Genomic DNA, 5043 nt, shown 5'->3' on the forward strand with positions numbered 1-5043 from the left:
CCGGCGCGCTGCTGACGTCATCAGTGCCTGCCCCAGACTGCAGCGGCAGCCATGATGAGTGAGGGCAGCAAGTGTCTCCTTGCTAGGCTGCAGCACATTGCTCTGAGAGACGGGGGAACTCTGTCAGGAAAAGCCTTGCAGTTTCATTTTTTTTCAATGAGTTATGTGATTTAAAAAAAAATTCTATAAAAGAAAATATATATAACTTATTTGAAAGCGCTAGTTATTATTTATTATTAAAGCGCCATTCATCCCCTGGCGCTGTCCATACAATAAGCGGTGCACATACATAATACAGAGAATTGCACTAATCATGAAGAAGACCGGTTACAGACTGGTACAGGAGAGGGCCCTGCCCGCGAGGCTTACAGTCTACATGGTATGGGAGAAGGACACAGTAGGTGCGGGTGAAGCTGGACGTGGCGGTATAGAGGCAGCAGGGTCACTGGTTGGCGGCTCGTCTGAAGAGGTGGGTTTCAGGTTTCTTTTGCCCTATGATAGAAATACAATTGCGGACAAGAATAGGACATGTTCTATCTTTTTTGTGGGCCCACAGAACAGAAGCATGGATGCAGAAATGACTGGGTGAAATCCGGGTGCAATCTGTTTTTCGCTAGGAGATGTTGTTTGTAAATCTTTAGTTTTTTTTTTTTTTCCCCACGCGTGAAAAATGCATCAAAACTGATTTTACCGGCGCAGGAAAAACGGAAACACTAAACGCAATTGCAGACAAAAACTGACTGAACTTCCTTGCGAAATGGTGCGAGTTTCACTGAACGCATCCGTGTCCTTCATGTGAAAGGGGCCTAAGTGTTTTCTAACGTATTTTCTGGGTAACGGGGGCAAGTGAAGGGACTGGCAGAGAGAAGAGACAGTAACAGGGGAGAGGTGGATTAGTCCGGTGGCAGAGTTGAGGATAGACTGGAGTGCTAGATGGGAGGCCACAGAGGAGGATGTTGCAGTAGTCTAGGCGGGAGATGATGAGGGCATGTACAAGTGTTTTCGCTGATTCATGGTTGAGGAATGAGCGGATCTGAGAGACATTTTTGAGTTGCAGCTGGTCGAAAGGCTTGGAAGTTTGAAGGAGAGGGCAGAATTGTAAGTCACCCCAAGGCAGCGGACATGGTTGACCGTGGAGAGCGCACAGCCATTGACTGTGATAGAAAGGTCTGTAGGGGCCGAGTGAGACGGGGGAAAGATGTTTTATCCATGTTGGGTTTCAGAAAGTGAGAGGAGAAGAAGGAGGATATGGAAGATGGGCATTGTGGGATTCTGGATAGTAAGGTGGTGATGTCTGGACCAGAGAGGTAGATGTGTGTGTCGCCAGCGTAGGAGTGATACTGAAAGCCATGGGACTCTATGAGATGTCCCAGGCTGAAGGTGTAGATTAAGTGGCGCTGCGGGGAGGAGTGCATGTGGTGCTTCTCCACATAGCACCACTCCGCTGTTCCACGGGGATTCCTCCATCTTCTCTGCTTCCTCCCTCCGTCTGAATTTGGACCGAAACGTCAGACACAATAGTCACATGTTCATAGAGCCAATGCTCTCTTGATAGGACAATTTATTATATGGAGGATTTACAATAATAAAAATATATTTTACCTGCATCTAACCTATGGGTGTGCAGTGGTATTTCATTAGCATTTGGACTGTGTAACATATCCATTCCACTTTGCATCTCACAAACTTGGCACATTGAGTGCAACCAAACAATTTTTTCTTTGAGGGACACCGACAGAGAGGGGATGAGACGAGGAGGTGGTATGGGAGACACTAAATGTCTGGTCCAGGAGGGAGCCAAGTCCATGACACCAAGAGATGAGAGAGTTTGTAGGAGAATGGAGTGATCTGTCAAAGGCAGAGGACAGGTCAACGGCGGAGGAGGACAGAGTAATGTAGAAGACAGAGCACAGGTCAAGGCGGAGGAGGACAGAGTAATGTAGAAGACAGAGGACAGGTCAAGGCGGAGGAGGACAGAGTAATGTAGAAGGCAGAGGACAGGTCAAGGCGGAGGTGGACAGAGTAACGTAGAAGGCATAGGACAGGTCAAGGAGGAGGAGGACAGAGTAATGTAGGAGGCAGAGAACAGGTCAAGGAGTAGGAGGACAGAGTAATGTAGGAGGCAGAGAACAGGTCAAGGAGTAGGAGGACAGAGTAATGTAGAAGGCAGAGGACAGGTCAAGGCGGAGGAGGACAGAGTAATGTAGAAGGCAGAGGACAGGTCAAGGCGGAGGAGGACAGAGTAATGTAGAAGGTAGAGAACAGGTCAAGGCGGAGGAGGACAGAGTAATGTAGAAGGCAGAGAATAGGTCAAGGTGGAGAAGGACAGAGTAATGTAGAAGGCAGAGAACAGGTCAAGGAGGAGGAGGACAGAGTAATGTAGAAGGCAGAGAATAGGTCAAGGCGGAGAAGGACAGAGTAATGTAGAAGGCAGAGGACAGGTCAAGGCAGAGGGGGACAGAGTAATGTAGAAGGCAGAGAACAGGTCAAGACGGAGGAGGACAGAGTAATGTAGAAGGCAGAGAGTAGGTCAAGGAGGAGGAGGACAGAGTAATGTAGAAGGCAGAGGACAGGTCAAGGAGGAGGAGGACAGAGTAATGTAGAAGGCAGAGGACAGGCCCAGGAGGAGGAGGACAGAGTAATGTAGAAGGCAGAGGACAGGTCAAGGAGGAGGAGGACAGAGTAATGTAGAAGGCAGAGGACAGGTCCAGGAGGAGGAGGACAGAGTAATGTAGAAGGCAGAGGACAGGTCCAGGAGGAGGAGGACAGAGTAATGTAGAAGGCAGAGGACAGGTCAAGGAGGAGGAGGACAGAGTAATGTAGAAGGAAGAGAACAGGTCAAGGAGGAGGAGGACAGAGTAATGTAGAAGGCAGAGAATAGGTCAAGGCGGAGAAGGACAGAGTAATGTAGAAGGCAGAGAACAGGTCAAGGTGGAGGAGGACAGAGTAATGTAGAAGGCAGAGAGTAGGTCAAGGAGGAGGAGGACAGTAATGTAGAAGGCAGAGGACAGGTCAAGGAGGAGGAGGACAGAGTAATGTAGAAGGCAGAGGACAGGTCCAGGAGGAGGAGGACAGAGTAATGTAGAAGGCAGAGGACAGGTCAAGGAGGAGGAGGACAGAGTAATGTAGAAGGCAGAGGACAGGTCAAGGAGGAGGAGGACAGAGTAATGTAGAAGGAAGAGAACAGGTCAAGGAGGAGGAGGACAGAGTAATGTAGAAGGCAGAGGACAGGTCAAGGAGGAGGAGGACAGAGTAATGTAGAAGGCAGAGAACAGGTCAAGGCGGAGGAGGACAGAGTAATGTAGAAGGCAGAGGACAGGTCAAGGAGGAGGAGGACAGAGTAATGTAGAAGGCAGAGGACATGTCAAGGAGGAGGAGGACAGAGTAATGTAGAAGGCAGAGAACAGGTCAATTCGGAGGAGGATAGAGTAATGTAGAAGGCAAAGAACAGGTCAATTCGGAGGAGGATAGAGTAATGTAGAAGGCAGAGGACAGGTCAAGGAGGAGGAGGACAGAGTAATGTAGGGGGCAGAGAACAGGTTAAGGCAGAGGGCGACAGAGTAATGTAGAAGGCAGAGAGCAGTTCAAGGCAGAGGAGAACAGAGTAATGTAGAAGGCAGAGAACAGGTCAAGGCAGAGAAGGACAGAGTAATGTAGAAGGTAGAGGACAGGTCAAGGAGGAGGAGGATAAAGTAATGTAGAAGGCAGAGAACAGGTCAAGGCGGAGGAGGATAGAGTAATGTAGAAGGCAGAGGACAGGTCAAGGAGGAGGAGGACAGAGTAATGTAGAAGGCAGAGGACAGGTCAAGGAGGAGGAGGACAGAGTAATGTAGAAGGCAGAGGACAGGTCAAGAAGGAGGAGGACAGAGTAATGTAGAAGGCAGAGGACAGGTCAAGGAGGAGGAGGACAGAGTAATGTAGAAGGCAGAGGACAGGTCGAGGAGGACAGAGTAATGGCGTTTGGTCATTGGTGACTTTGGTAAGGGTGTTTCAGTTGAGTGGTGGGGTCAGAAGCCAGATTGTATCTGGTCAAATAGAGAACCGTAAGAGAGGTGAGAGGACAGTTCAAGGTGGACATGTTGTTCGAACTTTGGGGCGTATGAAAGTACTGATATGGGGCGATAGCTAGACAAAGAAGATGGATCAAGGGAATGTTTTTTGAGGATGGGTGTGATGGTAGCATGTTTAAAACAGGAGAGGAAGGCACTTGAGGTTAGGGATAGGTTGAAGAGATGGGTTAGGGCAGGGATCAACACTGTGGTGAGGTTGGGGATGAGATGGGATTGGGTTAAGCGCACAGGTGGTGAGATGTGGTCTGGAGAGTAGAGTGGAAAGTCCTTCTGTAATGGTGGAGAAGCTGGTTTTTGGGGGAAGGAATAGGTGTGTAGTAGTTTAATAGCGCTGTGCATCTAAGATGGGTTCACAATTATAATATAAAACCGCACAAAATAAATGTTCGTGAATTTAGTAACAGACAGGTACAGAGGGGGAGAGGACCCTGCGCAGTAAGAATGCTTTCAAAATTAGAAGGTTTAGTAGTTTATTTTTATCAATTAACAAAATGCAAAGTGAATAAAGAAAAGAGACATCTTAAAGGGGTTGTCTCACTTCAGCAGGTGCCATTTATCTTGTAGAGAAAGTTAATACAAGGCACGTACTAATATACTGTTATTCTCTATATTGCTTCCTTTGCTGGCTGGATTCATTTTTCCATCACATTATACACTGCTCGTTTCCATGGATACAGACCACCCTGCAATCCATCAGTGGTGGTCGTCCTTGCACACTATAGGAAAAAGCGTCAGCCTCTCTGGTGGCCAGGACCATGGGAGTGCACATAGGCCAATGCCTTTTCCTATATTGTGCAAGCACGACCACCACTGATGGATTGCAGGGTGGTGTCACGGCCACGGTTATGGCCGTGACTCCTTGGGAGCCGCATACAGTTGCCCGCGGTTTGGGTAGTTGTTTCAACCGCAGCTTGAGGCATGTTGTAGTTTGCCTCAAGTGTGGTTGCCGCGGACAACAGTGATGTGTGCGGTT

This window comes from Bufo gargarizans, chromosome 6 (genome assembly GCF_014858855.1).
Source record: "Bufo gargarizans isolate SCDJY-AF-19 chromosome 6, ASM1485885v1, whole genome shotgun sequence".
NCBI classification, from domain to species: Eukaryota; Metazoa; Chordata; class Amphibia; order Anura; family Bufonidae; genus Bufo; species Bufo gargarizans.